Source organism: Crinia signifera, chromosome 7 (assembly GCF_055691185.1).
Source record: "Crinia signifera chromosome 7, ASM5569118v1, whole genome shotgun sequence".
Taxonomy (NCBI): Eukaryota; Metazoa; Chordata; class Amphibia; order Anura; family Myobatrachidae; genus Crinia; species Crinia signifera.
This window is the reverse complement of record NC_139223.1, coordinates 187,556,735-187,575,325: the sequence shown is the minus strand read 5'-3', so window position 1 is coordinate 187,575,325 and position 18,591 is coordinate 187,556,735. Positions and strand designations below refer to the sequence as shown.

At 44.6% G+C, this 18,591-nt stretch overlaps 1 protein-coding gene across 5 annotated transcripts in view; it reads right to left on the bottom strand.

Annotated features, from left to right (window-relative positions):
• Positions 1 to 18,591, bottom strand: part of ZNF385B (zinc finger protein 385B) — a 385,947-nt gene that overhangs the window by 305,899 nt on the left and 61,457 nt on the right. The window contains exon 1 of one of the 5 annotated variants that reach the window (XM_083154698.1): positions 16,835 to 16,965. The exons of the other annotated variants lie outside the window; for them this stretch is intronic. The gene's annotated coding sequence lies outside the window, so the exon portion shown is untranslated. Of the gene's footprint in view, positions 1 to 16,834; positions 16,966 to 18,591 lie in introns of those variants that run through there. 5 annotated transcript variants of the gene reach the window in all.

Here is an 18,591-nt window from a genome sequence, read left to right as displayed (position 1 = left end):
TATGGGGCTTTAGAAGCGGATTGGTCAATATTTTAACTCTCACCACTTCCAAGCCTTTAAAGATGGACTCTACCCACAGTAATGCCAGTAATGTTACACCAGCTTCCCTTATCCAGAAGAACTGTGACTTGTGGTACACGACACCTTGGGTTTGTGATTTACCCCATCGCAGGATTACTGGTCAACATAATCTTATGTTATGTTCTTCTGTTATGTTGCCAGTGCTAAGGGGATATCCAATCAGAGCCCTTGGCACAAGAGCTCAGACTGCCGAAATTTGAACTCCTTATCCCTGTTTTAGCACTAGAACTAATGCTTGATCGGTTGACTTGAGGTATCTTAACCTTTTGCAATCCAAAATATTTTTTTGCAATTCAAACAGTTTGGTTTAAATTTTTAAATGAATTGAAATTTTTTTAAATTTAAAAATGCATTGAATGTTGAACGATGTTAATGTTCTTATTTTAAAGTGGTTCCCCATTGGATCTGCTTCTAGCGCTAGGGCTATTGAACCTGACTAGACGTTGGACTTGAAAGGGTTAAGAAGAGCGTAGATTTTGTATATGTGTGTGTGTTTCTGTGTGGAGGTATTACAGTATCATTTTACTATAGCATGGAGTTTTCTTTAAAACGCAACAACAGTATAACACACATACATGGCTATAATACACACAAGACACTTGGAACCATAGCTACAGCCTATCCGATAGCTGTACGGTCATTACTCTTTTTGCCGTGCATAGTGTTGTACTGCTTATTTCTTAATACGCCAATGCAAAATGCAAGCGTTAGCCCTTTTGTTTGACAACAGTTATCAATCAACACAGCATGTAAACTGCAAACATATGGATTAAACACTGAATAGTTTGCATTTCCTGTGGTACAAATAGACAGGGCAACATAAATCCCCAGAGTTAGGTAGGTAATGTCTCATGTGTGTGAGCTGAACCAGTGCAGTAAGTTCACACACACACAACAGAGATACGAGGAAGGTGGGAGAATGAACCAGCGATAAGAGAGGTACTAAATATGCCTAGCGTCAGCTAAGACATCTAAAAAAACACCAAAAACATTACTAGAGCCATATTTTACATATATTACATCTGAATATATAAAGGTAGACTAAACATTTTAAAAATATACAAAGTATGCTCAGAGACCTCTCAATAGGACTGAAGGTTTTTGAATTGAAATAAACATGAAGGACATTAAACCATATGAGGTGTTTCTCTGTGTATTGCCCCTTTATTGTGTTGGAATTGTTTACCCTTTAAAATTGAGAATGTTGGTTGTGGTTTTCTCCTGTCCTATAGGAATGTTAGGGGAGGAGTTTGTAGATTTTTAGCTGATGCTAGGCAGATTTAGTACCTCCCTTATCTGGTTCATCGTCCCACCCCATAGCTGCCTACCCTCCTGCATTCTGCAGGAGACTCCCTGAATTAACAGCAATCTCCCTCTCTCCCTCATTAGTCTAGCAATCTCCCTCATTTCATCTAGCCCACATTACACTGTTAAATTTTTTGGGGAAAAAGGAATGAGATATAGATACATTTACATTGAATCATCAGCGCCATTTCCCAGCACTTTACCAAGTATATTTGCTCTTACTAACTGCTTTGGGCTTATCTACATTTGGATATAAGTCATTTTAAAAGATTCCTCTCAGATGTATCAGTACACACCCACGCTTCTAGGGGCCATGTTCACAATCTCTTTTTACAATCTCTCCATATATGGGACTAGACAAGCCCTTTGGGGGGGGCGTGACACGCCCCCTCAATGGGGCACTGTGCAAAATTCTATTACCAACTATAATCTCCCTGAAACTAGTTTTCAAAAGTAGGCAAGTATGTCCCACCCTCCCTGCATCTCTGTTGAGTGTGAACTTACTGCACTGGTTCAGCTCACATACAGATCACAGGCAACAAAAATGTGGAATACCAGGATGATTCCCTTATAATAAGCTTCCTGCCTTCAGGCACCACACCTGAAGGCAGTATATAATTAAAAAAGGTGATTCAAAAAAAACAAAAACATTTGGTTGAAACCAGCCACCCCGACTCATTGAATTTTTGTTATTCCTATTTTTTTTACCAAATACACCTAGATGTATATTTTCAGACACATATGGTATTCATTTTTGGTTAAATATTTTGGACTAAATGCTATTCCCTGCAAAGATGTCGCTATGCTCCCCTTACTGTACTGCAAACTCAAAGGGCAGCGAGCAAAAATCTGCAAGTCAAGCACCTAAAAGGGGCGGCAGGGGGTGCGAGATCAGGAGTGTTGCCAAGATTTACCAGTGTGGTATTGCGGTCCGGCAATTGGGATACCGACGGTCAGTATCCCGACATCGGAATCCCGACTGCCGGTGCTCGGACATGTTACAGAATGTATGAGAACAAACTATTTAAACTTCACTGAGTTGTTTGTACCGTGCCCTCCGTCAGTTCCACTACACAATGGCACTAATACAGTGCTGATCGCTAATGTGAGAAGATACTGGGCGAGAGTCATCAAACTAAAAATGCAGTAAAAACCCAGTTTTCGGGGGTTTTACCGCATTTTCATTAACCCTTTGAGTGTCACAGCGACTGCTCCTATAGTGTAAATAAATACAGATACAGCCAGAAGTTTAGTTAAATATTGCACCCAAACAAAGAACCGTCGCTGTAAGTGGCGCTGACATTTATAACGGATAGTTTGAGTATCTCTCATATCAACGTTGGCACTCAACGGGTTAATAAAAAAAAGTTTGCTTGGTGATTTTCACACCTATTTCGACAAATTTCCTTGCCACTTAAAGGGTTAAACTAGGAGGTCCCAAAAGTGTAATACCAGTCTGACCAGATCCCAGACACTATACAGTGGAATTTTCGGATCTAGAATATAAACAATGGCGTTTTTTACCTATGGGCCGCACGGCTGCAGCCCCCAAGGTAGAATCTGCCACTGTGTGAAGCCAGATGCAGTCTGTGAGACTGCCCTGGCTTCACTGTGACTGGCAGTGACTTCCTATTGGAAGTCCGACCTGTCAGTCACCCAAGGCAGTCCCATTGGGACATTTCCCTGCCTCTGAAATGCCTCTCTATGCGCAACTGAGGGGCAGCCCCTAAAACACGGATTCTGCACATGCGCAGTACCGCTGACGATACTGTGCATGTGCCGGACCTGGGCCATACACAGAGGTGAATATACTGTAGATATAAATTGTAACTCTGGTTCTCTGCAGCGCTTAATCCGCCTTTGTTAGATTCATTCCGCTAATCTGCGTCTGAGACAGGCTGAACAAGGCCAGGGCTGACCTCAGAGACCCTCCCTTAAAATGCCTGGACACGCATTCGTTTTGTCTTACACACTTAGAAAATGGCAGGTCGCCACGCCCAAACGCTGGCTTCATGTTAGCCAACCTGACAGGATCCATGCACATTTACGATCTGGGAAACGGTCATTTGGTTGACCATAAATTGGTCGACAGTCACAGTGGCGGATTCAGGGGGGGCACCCGGGCACGTGCCCCCCCTGTCATTACATTTTGTAGCTGAGGACCAGGGCTTTCCAACGAGCCCAGCCCCGTGTCTCTAGCCCCCCGGGAACCGGAGATATCGCCTGGCAAAGCTGTAACGTTTTTTCCCCATAGGATAATATGGGACCCGTCAATTCCGACCCCCATCTGGTTCCGACGGCTTCCAGTTCCCGCCCTGGCATCACAGAAGCTTGTGGTTGATCTCATTCCATTCCAAATCGCTGGGCCTTCAATATGATACCAGGCTGGTCCAAATCAGTCAATCAGTTCCAGAGATATTGCATGTAAACCGATTTTTGTATTTTTGAAGTGTAATTTCATGGCTGTTCATGTTCTTTGAGGGCAGATTATTCTGGAAGCAAACGTTCCAGTTTCACTGGACCAAAATCATTCAAAGCCCACTCAAAAGTTCTTCAATATGATACTCATGTAAATGGGCCAGTTGCTTCCGAAGATATAGCCGGTTAAATGAGATAACTGGTTAAAGGGGGGGGGGGGGTGGTTTTCTCTCCCCCTCACACCAGAAAATGCAGGGACTAGGCTGGTGTAAAAGGGGCCAAACTGGGAATGCATTTTCTGGTGTGAAAGGGGTATTATTTCAAATAGCCGGTACCTGCAGTGCTCTGAATACAGCCAGGCTCTGCCACTGTCAGTGGCTATCACTTCTGCCTGGCGGCGGCTGTCCCCCATTAACCCCAGCATGTATTCCCCCTTGGCAATGAACATGTAATCCCACATGGCAACGAGCATGGAACCTCTGGCAATGAGCATGGAACCCTTGGCAATGAGCATGTAGATAAGCAGCACTTATGTAGCATAATTTTTAATAGGCATTATGGTGTTTGGCATAATACATAATGGACATAATGGCATGTAACTTAACGTGTAATGGACATTATGGTGTAAATGTTTAATGCGTGCCTTTGGCACACAATGTCCCCGTTTATGAAGCGTATTGTGAATTTTGTCTTAATCTGTGTGGCATTATGTGAATTCTGGCTCAATCCATGTGGCATTATGTGAATTTTGGCTCAATCCGTATGGCATTATGTGAATTTTGTCTCAATCCGTGTGGCATTATGTGAATTTTGGCTCAATCCATGTTGCATTATGTGAATTTTGGCTCAATCCATGTGGCATTATGTGAATTTTGTCTCAATCCGTGTGGCATTATGTGAATTTTGGCTCAATCCATGTTGCATTATGTGAATTTTGGCTCAATCCGTGTGGCATTATGTGAATTTTGGCACAATCCATGTGGCATTATGTGAATTTTGGCTCAATCCATGTAGCATTATGTGAATTTTGGCTCAATCCGTGTGTTATTATGTCAATTTTGGCTCAATCCATTTGGCATTATGTCAATTTTGGCTCATTCCATTTGGCATCATGTGTAAGGGGAAGTATAATGGGGTCTAGTATTTTGTTGCCTAATGTGTAGAAGTTGTATATGGTGTTGTAGACTACACTCAAAGACACACCTCTGTTGAGTGGCCACACCCCTTTTCCGGAGCGCGCCTTCGGCGTGCGCACAACTACATCCTTCACTTTTGTTGCCATGGTGGGCCTGTGTACTTTAAATGCCAGCGCCTATTTTTAATCCCATTCCCACCCTCTCTCTGCTGCTCTCTTAGCATGTACACTGGCATCACTAACACTGCCCCTCCCCCACCTAAACCCTCTTTTATCATGGTGCCCCCCCCTGTCATTTTATCCTGAATCCGCCCCTGGACAGTCATTAGATCCACACCACTAGGTCGACATGCTGAAAGTTCGACATGGGTCTAGGTCGACATGGGGTTAGGTGGACAGGTCATTAGGTCGACACAAGCATTAGGTCGACATGGACAAGGTCGACAATCAAAAGGTCGACATGGGTTTTTTCACAGTTTTTTGAGCCGACATGTGCCGACAGGCGGTATTTCATGCCCTACCACCCACTAGGGCGCGGTGAGAAATAAAATAGTGTGCCGAGCATATCGAGGCACCGCGCCCGAAGCATGGCGAGCGCCATGCGAGGGGACGCGGTGCACTCAAAATTGTCCATGTTGACTGTGTCGACATTCAGGACAAAAACCAGTGAAAACCCCAATGTTGACCTTTTGACTGTCGACCTTGCCCAGGTCAACCGAATGCATGTGTCGACCTAATGACCTGTTGACGTAACCCATGTCAACCTAACCCCATGTCGACACAGACCCGTGTCGACCTAAACTCATGTCGACCTTTCAGAATGTTCTGTTGCTATTCACCCTTGCTCATGTGCAATGCATACAGTACCCATACGCAGTCATTCAATAATCACTCGATTTGCAAATTCTGTAAATAGCGATCAGCTCTGAATCAGGCCCAATAACCGGTAAAGAAAAACCATCTTTCTCGTATCGACTCGTGCCGTCTGTGGCCCTTATTCTGATCTGTGCGGAAATTCCCGCATTCTTACGGAGCGGTCCGCACGCCACGGTGTTTTTCCGCATGCGGCCATCGTCCGTAGAAACGCCCACGTGTCCTCCGCATTCGGACGGACTCACTCTTTAAGAACAGGGCGTGTTTACGGACGACATACAAATCATGCGTGTGCGGGAGAAACACTCCGATTCGGCACGGTATTACAGAGTATTACAGAGTATGCTCGGGAATACCGCATCCGAACGGGAGCCAAGCGGTGCTACCGCACGTAAGCGGAGGATTTCCGCCAAACAACCCACTATGAAGTATCTTCTGCAATACATCACATGACCCACTTATTCAATTACCTATCCTCATAAACTTGACTGTGACATGAATATAAATAAATGTGTTTACTTTACCCAAAATGTGTGGTTTCATGAGTACATGTCAAATACACATGTGTATTGCTAGTATTAATATTCTGTCATGTCCATTGTTAGCAGTTTGAAAGTGTCTGACAAGTACAGCATATGTGGGTGTTTAGTACGGGTTCCTTGAAGCAGCAATGGTTTCAATTAAAGCACTGACAAGCGTCCTATTAGTGAGTAATGAGTAAAGGAGTAGATTCTATTGGGTTCAGGTGTTAATGGTTGTAGTCATTAGGCGTACGTTCGCCTACCGCATGAACGAGTGGTGTCCGCAAAGCAATAGTACACTTGTGGACACCGCACATTTCTGCCCTTTTTTCATCGCGTGCATTCGGAGTGGTTTCCGAATGTACGCCCCCCAACATAAGTGTACTCCCCCGTGTCCGCCCATGTTTCCGCCCCGTTTTGCCCACTTTGAAACTACGCCCATGTGTCATTCCGCATGACGCCCATAATACGCCCCTATTTCCCGACTGATAGCGGTGAACAGTTTTGGACGGGATTTGGCCGAACTGGTACCGAGTCAAGGCGTGGCACATGCGCGTAGCGTTCTCCACGCATGCGCAGACGTCATAAAGACGCGATCCGTAAGTACGCGGTAAAGTCCGCATCAATCAGAATAAGGGCCTGTGTGAGAAACCTTTTCCCTCATCTACTGCCTGAGCGTTGGAGGGTAATTGTTCTCACTTGCCTGACACTGCTAAATGTCTTCAAGTCCGGCAATTACCTAAAAAGTATTTAAAAAACCCTGCTAAGACGCGGTTAAAAACGAATGATCAGCAGCCCATTATTCCACTGAAACAGGCACCTGGTAACAATGAAAAATGTTTTAATTATGGAATCTTCAGAGCAGCGAGGACAACCTTGAAAGGACGTTAGGTTCAAAGCAAAACTATTACAAATGGGGAAAAGGCGCTGGGTACGGTAAGGGTCTCATCTTACTCTGCGTTAACCAAAATAAAGCATTGATCACAAACTGTGCGTTCTGTATGTTTGTTTAAATCTGTCACAATACAGCTGGAAAGCTGAAGCCCTTCATCATTCACCTGATCTAACTGCAATCCAGTCAGGTCAGCGTATTTCATTATGTGTGTCTGGCTGAAATGGACAATCTGACAGCCAGACTCAGGGACGCATACTGTACGATACATCATTCCCCTGCTCTCACTTGTTCTAAGTGAAAAGAGGACAAAGACTACAAGGAGCCAGCAATGATTTGTGTTGTGTTATACAGTATGCAAATGCGGTATTCCCCTCTATGAAGTGTAGTACTGCCAGTGACCACTAGAGGCCACTCTATGGACTTTTTTGTGCGCTAAAATGATGTCATAACAGAAAGGGAAAGCAATTTTTGCAGGGACACTGATCTGTTTCAAACTTTCTGGCTATTGAAAGAGGAATCTGTGAAGACAAAGATTGGAGGTAGGAGCAGATAGGGGGCCAGAGGCACTAAGCTTCAAAAGTGATAAAATGGAGAGTGATAAACAACCAACCAATCAGGTCCTGCCTGACATTTTTCAAACACAGTCTGTGACATGACAGGTAGGAGATGACTGGCTGTCCATCACTCTCCATTTTATCACTTTTGAAGCTTAGTGCATCTGGCCCAGGGACTAAGGGTGGGGTGTAGAGTTTGTGGGCTAAAACTGTACAAAGTACATTGCAGAAGCCGTCGTTTTGACAGGCTTTTAACTAGTAGTTAATAATACACCAAATTGTGACAGTTGGTTGCTCTCAAAAAGGGGGCATGGCTTAAAGGGAGGGGGTGTGGCTTTGCATCCCATCCTGTTTTTTTTTAAATCTGTCAACAATGCCCAAAAACTTCACACAGTTTTTAGAACTTCCCTCTGGGAGGGGAAAAAAAGGGCAAATGTAGGCTATATTGATGCAAATTGGGACATAATGGCCCTGCCCACCACTGCAAAATGTTGCTTACTCCCAATGAATAACATGGCCCCAACCATTACCGGTGGAATATGTAAGTATTCCCGTATTATAGCAGCAACTGGACCGAAGTCAGGACACAAGCAGCAATAACAGGTAGGAGAGCGGCTTAGGGCTTCAGTTAGCACTTATAGGGCAGTATTCAATGAAAATATTCACGGCGTGCAGCGAATCCTGTTTAGGATTCGCTGCACAGTTGCCGTGTTCCGGAGCCTCGCTGTCCCACTGCTATCCCCGTATTCAACGAGGCAGGGGCTCGCTGCCCCTGACGGCGTGTGTGAACCGCCGCAGGGAGCCTGAGGATGGCGGCAGGCAGGGAGATGGAAGTCTCCCTGCCTGCCCCAGAACGTATGTGGGGGGGAGGTGGGCTCCCTGGGAGCCATGCAGCACAGGCTTCCCCCCAGGAGAGCCAGCAGTGGGCCAGGTTTTCACTGCACCCGATCGTGCATATGTAATGATCGAGAGCAGTGAATATATGAATATCTAATGAGCGGCTCTCTGCTGCCGGCCCCCTGCTGGCTGCTATGTGTAAAAAATATATATGTTATTTAAAATTAAATATATATTCATGTGCTATAAGCGCATGAATAAAAATAGCATGCCCCTTCACAGAATAAAATTCCTGATATTTTGATACCAAATGTAAAACAACAACAACTTTATTTTAAAAGTTCACTTTCCACTTCACCATGAAAAGATGGCGATTTGCTACACGGCGACACATGGCGAAAATTACTTAGAAAGACGGCGAGAAGTGCACATTGAATAGGGTGATTCGCTTTCTGACCCAAAAAATCACCTTCCAATGCGAAAATAGCACAAATTCACCGTGAAACAGGGCGAATTATCCTCATTGAATACTGCCCATAGAAGCGGCCACAGGACTGTAGTTTGGACACACATTCTCCAGCGGTATAAGTATTCTCTTTCACAGTGGGAGGGGGAGATGTACACACAGTTAGGGCCATTGTGGGAATAGAACCCATGACCTCAGTGCTGTGAGGCAGTAATGCTAACCATTACACCGTCCGTGCTGCCCCTTATGCCCCCATACTTTGTGCTATGCTTCCAAGCTCTGTGCTATGCCCCACATACTCTTTGCTGTGCCCCCATACTTTGTGCTGTGCCCCCCATACTCTGTGCTGTACCCCCATACTTTGTACTATATCCCCTTACTTTGTGCTATACCCCCATACTCTGTGCTGTGCCTCCATACTCTGTGCTATGCCCCCATACATTGTGCTGTGTCCCCATACTTTTTGCTATACCCCCATACTTTGTGCTATGCTTCCATACTCTGTGCTAAGCCCCCCATACTTTTTGCTCTGCCCCCATACTCTTTACTCTGCCCCCATACTCTGTACTAGGCCTCCCATACTTTGTGCTAGGCCTCCCATACTCTGTGCTAGGCCTCCCATACTCTGTGCTGTGCTCCCATACTTTGTGATATGCCCAATATTTTGTGCTGGGCCCCCATAGTTTGTGCTATCTATGCTCCCATACTCTGTGCTGTGCTCCCATACTCTGTGCTGTGCCCCCATACTCTGTGCTGTGCTCCCATACTTTGTGATATGCCCCCTTACTTTGTGCTATGCCCCATACTTTGTGCTGGGCCCCCATAATTTGTGCTATCTATGCTCCCATACTCTGTGCTATGCCCCCATACTCTGTGCTGGCCGGGCACCCATACTCTGTATGCCCCCTCTGTGCTATGCCCGCATACTCTGTGCTATGCCCCCATACTCTGTGCTGTGCTCCCATACTCTGTGATGTGCCACCATACTCTGTGATGTGCCCCCATACTCTGTGATGTGCCCCCATACTCTGTGATGTGCCACCATACTCTGTGCTATGCCCCCATACTCTGTGATGTGCCACCATACTCTGTGATGTGCCCCCATACTCTGTGATGTGCCCCCATATTCTGTGCTATGCCCCCATACTCTGTGATGTGCCACCATACTCTGTGATGTGCCCCCATACTCTGTGCTGTGCTACCTCTGTGCTATGCCCCCATACTCTGTGCTGTGCTCCCATACTCTGTGCTGTGCTCCCATACTCTGTGCTGTGCTCCCTCTGTGCTATGCCCCCATACTCTGTGCTGTGCCCCCATACTCTGTGCTGTGCTCCCATACTCTGTGCTGTGCTCCCATTACGATTTTTTTCCTTGACTTGTGACATCAAGTAAATGAAAACTAGAATATAGAGTTTTAAAAGCTCCTGGGAGGACAAAGTAATCTATATTGATATTCTGTGTCTCTCTGAGCCTTCCCAGTCCATCGCCATTCAAGTCTAATGATTAAATGACAGTCAGGTATTTTATTACATTTTAACTTTTTTTTAATCTTAGGATATGGATTTTTTTTCTTTTGATAAAGTAAAAATGAAGCTGCATCATACGATCCCCACCTCCTATGTGTGCATTATTCTTGTATTTATATTTACCTGTCAATAAAGACTTAGGGGGGATATGTATCAAGAAATGGAAAGAGATAAACTGGTGCGGGATAAAGAACCAACCAATCAGATCATATTATTTTAAAAACACAGCATGTAACAGGAACTGATTGGCTACAACTTCATCTCTCTAACCACTTCATCTCTCTCCAAGCTTTGATAACTATTCCTTATACCAGGCATGACCAAACTGTGGCCCTCCAGCTGTTGTGAAACTACACATCCCAGCATGCCTTGCCACAGTTTTAGCATTCTCTAATAGCACAAATGTGGCAAGGAATGATGGGACGTGTAGTTACACAACAGATGGAGGGCCATACTGTAGTGGCCATGCCTGGCTTATACAGTGTCAAATGGGCTAACTGACCACATTTACATAATGAGATCAGCAATAGCACAAAACTCTGAATTCCAGCTGCCCAATTACAGTATGTCAGTATCTGCCACGCTGCCAGTGCTATACATATGCCGCCTGTCCACAGACAGATATTTATGGCAGTAATTCCAACTTGATATTTGTCAAACACAAACAGACGCACCAATGCCTGGCTTGCCTTGCAGATGACATAACTGAAGACAGGTGTTCCTCAGGGTGAATACTGGGTAGTGTTGTCACATCTTTTTCAATGATAACACCAAATATTTTCCTCCCAAGACAAATATTACATTTAATAAATCGGACATATTTATGTATCATGTATTTTAACCCCTTGAGTGCCAACCTTGAGTGCCAACATCTCTATGGGAGATGTTCAAAATGCCCGCTAAAAATTCCAGTGCCGCTCACATTTGTTATATAAATTCAAATAAAAAAATGTTGTTAAAAAAAAAAAAAAAGATTATATTTCCTATATAAAGAAACATTACAGGTCACTAATACCCCTTTTACTTGCTCGCGAAAATCCAGGTTTTTCCCTTGTGGACCCGGGCCCATCGAAGCAGCAGTGTGAAAGGGGTATTCTGTTAGCAACCTCTCAATCTTAATTCTCACGGAAGCACTGTCAAAAAACACTGTTACTAAATGATAGATGGTGTAATGGTTAGCATTACTGCCTCACAGCACTGATGTCATAGGTTCAATACCCACCATGGCTCTAACTGTGCAGAGTTTCTATATTCTCCCCGTACTTGCGTGAGTTTCCTCCTACATTCCAAAAATATACTGGTAGGTTAATTGGCTCCTAACAAAATTACCCCAAGAGTGAATGTGTGTGCGTGTACATGTGGTAGGGAATATACTGTAGATTGTAAACTCCACTGGGGCAGGGACTGATGCGAGTGTTCAAATAATGGGGCAGGTGTATTAAGCCTGGAGAAGAGATAAAATACAGATAAAGTGAAAGGAGATAAAGCACCAGCCAATAAACTGTGTTTGAAAATGACAGTTGGGAGCTGATTGGCTGGTGCTTTAACTCCATTCACTTTTTCTCCAGTTTATCTCTTCTCCAGGCTTAATACATCTGCCCTATTATCTGTAAAGGGCTGCGGAATATGTGTGTGAAACTGTTATTAATAAGAATAATAATACTTGCTTTGCTAAGAGGGTACTTGTGTAGTTTCACGGCACCCGATATATCGGATGCGATATCGGCTGATATATCGCTGCGATCTGATGCAAATTTTTTTACCTGTTCATAACCCCACTATCCACTACGCATGGAATTAATTTTATATAGTGTGGCGAGTGCAGGACGTCCGCTCACCACGCTTCCGGCTCGGTGGCTCGCTGCGCACGCCACACTATATAAAATCAACTCCATGCGTAGTGGATAGTGGGGTTATAAACAGGTAAAAAATTGCATCGGATCACATTAATATATCGGCCGATATCTCAACCGATATATCGGGCGCCGTGAAACTACACAAGTACCGAAATATGCAAGACCTTTTAAGTTCCACAATTGTAATGACTTCTATGTGTCCGTAAAGCCTTTTCCTTCCCATATCAATAATGAATGTGACTATTGTACGGCTAAAACCTAATTGCCATCTCATCCTGCTGTAGGACAATCAGTTCTTCAACTCAATTGCCTGAGACATGACCATAATGGATTTTCAATGGCTTTTTCCAATATCATAAATTGAGGTTAGAAATAACAGACTGAAGGGAATGTTTGCCTTTCTGTTTAATTAGTGCCCAGCAGCAGCATATTATTGACAGGATTAAAATGGGAAAGGATATTGGCTAATAGAGGCCACATTAATCTCAGTGTTTATTTTAACACACGAACGTTATAATCAAGTTGTGACACTGCTACATGCTCTAGAACAGAACGTTTCTGAGGGAAACAGAATGACTGACTGCAATCTGATGTGACACACGATATAAAGCCCCATACACACTAAGCCATAGTTTAAGTTCATTTTGCCCCTTCTGAGCGATATCAATTATAATATCGCTTACTACAGCGTTTTTTACTAGTGTGCCTTAAGTCAGGCATGTCCAAACTATGGCCCTCCAGCTGTTGTGAAACTACACATCCCAGCATGCCTTGCAATAGTTTTAGCATTCCCTAATAGCAAAACCGTAGCAAGGCATGATGGGACTTGTAGTTTCACCACAGCTGGAGGGCCATAGTTTGGACATGCATGCCTTAAGTTGTTCTCAAGTATGTCATCAGATCGAGAGACGTCCACACCAGTGTATAGCCACCACCACCTGTTCAACTGTTATTCAATGGACTCTTGTTTTCATGTGAGGGCCAATGTATTTTATTTTTGTTACCTGTGGGGATAAATGTAATTGTTTTTTTTCCTGTGGGGTTCTGAGAGTGTGTTTTGGCATTATGTTAAAATCTTGTTTGGTGTGCCGCAAGTTGAAAAGGGTTGGAAATCGCTGGCTTAGGGGGGTATTCAATGTTCGGGTCACGGCAGACGAGCTTGCTCGCCTGCCGTGACCCAGTCCCGTTCTCGGTCAGCTCGACCGAGAACATGCAGGCGGGATTCAATGTCCCGCCTGCAGCGGGGCGAGAAGGGGGCGTGGCCGCGAGTTGCGGCCGGGAAGTGACGAGCTGCAGCCGGCAGCTCGTCACTTCCCGGCTGTTCTCGGCAGAACGAGCCCGACAGCTAGAGATGTCGGGCTCGTTCTGACAGGAAACCCTGTTCAATGCTGTCGGGGAAGACAGCATTGAATAGGGCCCGTCGAGCATCTCCCCCACGGGAGATGCTCGACGGCGATTGAATATCCCCCATAGTGTGTATGTTCGATATCGTCAACATACACAATGCTCCCATGGTTCATGAACAATGTCCTCCGTCGCCCCCGAATGTACAGACAACAGAGCATGTCATAAATAAGGGTGACTCTGCAGAATGGCCCCCACTAAAATTCCCCCCCACACTTAACACCATCGTTCATCGGTGCGTGTGTATGAACTTGAAAAACTAGTAGCCTTACGGCTAAAAGTGTACAAGCCAAGGTTTATGGACCCCACCACTATCTAGCCTCAGGACGCTAAAATCCAGCATACACAAGTACCTCCATAAAAGGACACTATCAAGGGAATCCATGCCATAAGTATTACCCTAATTTGCATTTTATTATATGTACCATTTAATATTCCTTTTTTTATCCTTACATTTTTTTTGTATTTCGCTCAACTATGTCTATATGTATTATTGTGTGAAACATTTTATACCTACAAAGTGGCTTTAAATCCACTTATTATTAAGTAAATAAAACCACGTATATAATTGTACCATATTGATCCAATCTTTAGCGCTCCACTTTTTCCCTTTTTGTGTGTATGAACTTGCCAATGCAATGGACAGCTTATGACCAACTGCACGCTGGTTTATTATTTTACAGTATATCCACAAATGAAGAAATGAACGCCACTTAATGTAACTAAAATAACAAATAATTAAATAGCTAAAATAATGTTCTGTGTACAGTCTACGAGATTTACAGCGCACAGCAAAGCCAATTACCCTGAACGCCAATGCAATATTAATTATACAGTCATTTCTTATGCACTCCCAATAGGTAACTGCATTGCCTTGTACGCTTATTAAACAGTCTGACCAGCAGACACTATTAGCTCATTGCGTGTGTGTGCGTGTGTGTGTGTGTGTGTGTGTGTGTGTGTGTGTGTGTGTGTGTGTGTGTGAAGCAAGCATATCACAACTGTCACAAGTATATATAGGGAAGCATATGGCTCTTTGTGCTTAGTCACAATCCATTACTTTTTAAGAAATTGTTGACTGAAAGAAACTAAACCCCGTATCACAAGGTCGCCAGAGACTGAACTCATTTGCGAGCTACAGCTGTTCTGTTTTAGGGATTTGCCTTAATGCTCATCATTATCTCTCAGATAATACTCCTTTACCGACCAATCAGTAGTCATATGGTGTTTGCAAACCTTGGTCACTTAACCCACTTGAAGTGCATTCGTGCTATAATTTGTACCTCCATACAATCAGATTACGTCTAATCTAAATGATTTGTGTACTATATGAGACCGATAAAGCGTAATCCGCAGGTAACTGGAGCAAGGAAACTCCTCACCCTGCTACCGCGTCTCAGCGCTGGGGGAGGGGAATGCTATATTTATATGGGATTGATGGATGCCCTTTTGTCAGGATTAAGTTCCTAAGGGTTTATATACAACTGTGCAAATCTGTAGGAGTATACATGCAAGCACCCACTATATACTGTATTTATAATGCTAGCAGAGGGAAGTATTTTGTGTGTGTGTGTGGGGGGGAGTAAATGTGATCAATGTGCCTTATTTGTTTACTGACATAAATAAAATTGCGCGTGTGTGTGTCTATGTGCGTGTCTATGTGTGTGTGTGTGTGTGTGTGTGTGTGTGTGTGTGTGTAGATAGCTATATAGCAATAGCATAAGGACGGTGTTTGCTGTCACTGGCCCTTACCGGTGATTGACTAGATTTGTCCAGCATGCTGGATATTATTCACCCGGCAATAGCGACGCACGGGGGTGCCGCACATTGGTATCCACACACGGAGCGATGTAGGGGCATTTAACAAGCAATCTAGTGAGATCACTTAGAAAATGCCACTAAATCGCTACGTGTGTAGGTATGAATACAGCCAGTATTTACCCTGCACAGAAACAAAATAACCCCCCCCCAAATCTAACTCTCCACATATGTTCTATCTGCAGAAAGGGGAAGCACCGCGCAGGAGATAAAAAAGAAAAGAAAAATATACAATACAATGGGCGGTTGCGGATTGGCTGAGCCATTGTCCCCACCGCTACCTGTTTCTCTATCTCATTCACTCTCTCTCTCCTTCTCTCTCTCTCTCTCTCTCTCTCTCTCCCTTTCCTTTAAATCAATGGCACTTTAGCATCTGAAGTATGGCATTTAATTGATAGGCTCCGGACATACTTTAAAATATTCTGTTCCTAAATTCAATAATAAACATCCACTGTCTTCCTTTGCTTCCCCTCTCCCCCTCTTACCCCATCCCTCTCTCCTACAGCCTCTATTACCCCTTCTCTCTCTTACAATGTTCCCTTTCCTCAGTAGCACACGCAGGGGGGGTTTCTGAGTACCCAGAAACCCCCACAGGAATCTAAGGGCCTTACACTGAAAGCTGAGGGTCCCCTCTTTCCATGGGTACAAGAATTTCAAAAATCGGCCCTGGGGAACCGGAGATATCTGACTTCAAAGCAGTGGTCCCCATCCAAGCCTGTTAATTGTTCTTTCCAGTCAGATATTTCAGGTTATGTCTGACTTATAGTTTTTCTGAGGGTATATTCCAAAAGCTGGGACTCTCCCCCTTTGATGGACACTAGAAGCTGGTCTCTACTGTGCCCAGAACCAGAGATATTAGCCTTCAAGCAACTGGCTACTGATCCAGCTCCACACACCTCCACACACACTTACCGCTGGAGGATCGGTAGGGGCCCCAATACATTGCTATGCCCAGGGGTCTAAACTGCTGTGTATATATATATATATATATATATATAGGCAATAGAACATGCGGCACTCGGAGGCTGAGACTTGGTGTGAACAAGTGTTTAATGCCAAATCTACGTTTCGGGGTCAGGTCACCCCTTCATCAGGATAAAAAGCAAGTGGACACGCAGTGTATATATAGTGAAAAAAACTCTTACCTCCTCCCTCCGTCCGTTCCCGCGCCCGCCGGCGCCTGCACCGGGTTTCCGGTCCGCTTCCGGGGTCGGCTCTGTGCTTCCGGCAGAGATAACGTTCCGGACCCTTGTGCGGCGTCCGTCGTAGCCCGGCAACTGGACGTTGTCTAGGAGACAATATCAACAAACAATGTTACGCCAGTGATCAGTGCATAGTACAACAAACTAACAGTGAAATTAGGGGCGGGCATATGAAGCTGGTTTACAGCGTCATTGCTCGCCAAGCTAAACAGTGAATTAAGACTCCAATGGCGGAGATATATATAAACATTTGAAAAATACATCTATCAAATACATTTTAAAAAAGGTGTGAAATTTTAAAAACCAGGATGACCTTCCCCGTGGGAATTAGTCTGCGTGGATCAGGGTGACTATACTACCCAAACATATTTGTTATAATGACTACTGACCTATTTCACCCACCCTCCCGTGGGTGGTCTATGTGGATTTTTTAACTATTTATGGTCAGGCTATACTGATGCACCAGTCTTGCTGCAACATGACATATCGTTTGGAAGTTTATAATATTTGAGACACCCATCGACATGAGTTGACCCGCCACCCCCCGTTACACTGAACCTGTGTCGACATTTTATAGAAAGTTTGACAGGCCCAGTGTTTCATTCAAACCCTTTGGTTTAAGCGTTTCTAAACGGAAGATCCACTGGGTCTCGAGCTGAAGCAGCCTTTTGCTGCGGTTGCCACCTCGCAGATCCTGTGGTACACTATTTTGTACTTGAGGGTGGCCATGCTGTGTCTATTATCCGCAAAATGGCGAGCCACCGGTTGCTCGCTTGTGCCCGTCGCAAGGGCCGTGCGGATAGCTAGCCGATGTTGTGCCATGCGGGTCTTGAACTGGCAATCTGTCTTACCGACATAATACAACCCGCATGGACACATTATCACGTAGATTACAAATTGTGTGCTACACGTGAGAGGCCAGTTGATCTTAACCTTCCTGCCCGAATGGGGATGTAGAATGTAGTCCCCTGGTACTAGATGGCTACACGTGGCACATCCCAAGCATTTGAAGCAGCCATTCCTTCTACTCAGGAAGTGTGTGGGTTTAGGGTTTTTAAATTTGGTGACATCAGTTTTAACGACCATATCCCTGATGTTTTTACGGGAATAACTAGGCATGAATTTTGTGCCTTTGAGGCCTTTTAAGTCTGGGTCACTAGTAATAATGGGCCACAACTCCTTTGCTCTTGTGCTGGTGTGCCTGCTATGGGTATTGTATTGGTTGACCCAGGGGAAAACGTTTTTTTCTACATTTTTATTGGACTGTGTGAGTAACTCTGCCCTATCTCGTGACTTAGCCTTCTCTCTAGCTGCCAGGAGTTCCTTTAAAGGGTACCCCCTATCGATGAATTTTGGGGTCATCTTCTCTAGTTGTTCCTCCAGCTCCTCAGGGTTGCTGGTGGTCCTGCACACCCTGATATACTGGGAGTAGGGTAATCCATTGACCGCTGCTCTAGGGTGAAAGCTGTCGTGTCGCAACAACATGTTGCGATCCGTGGGTTTGGAGTACAAACTTGTACTCAGTTCTCTTGACTCACTGTCAATTTTGATTTTAACATCAAGGAAGCAAATCTCAGATTTGTCACAGGTCATGGTTAGTTTGATGGGGCTGCTGGAGAGGTTGTGTGTCTCTACCAAATCTCTCAGCTCCTGCTCCTCCCCCCTCCAAAATACCAGCAGGTCATCTATATATCGATGGT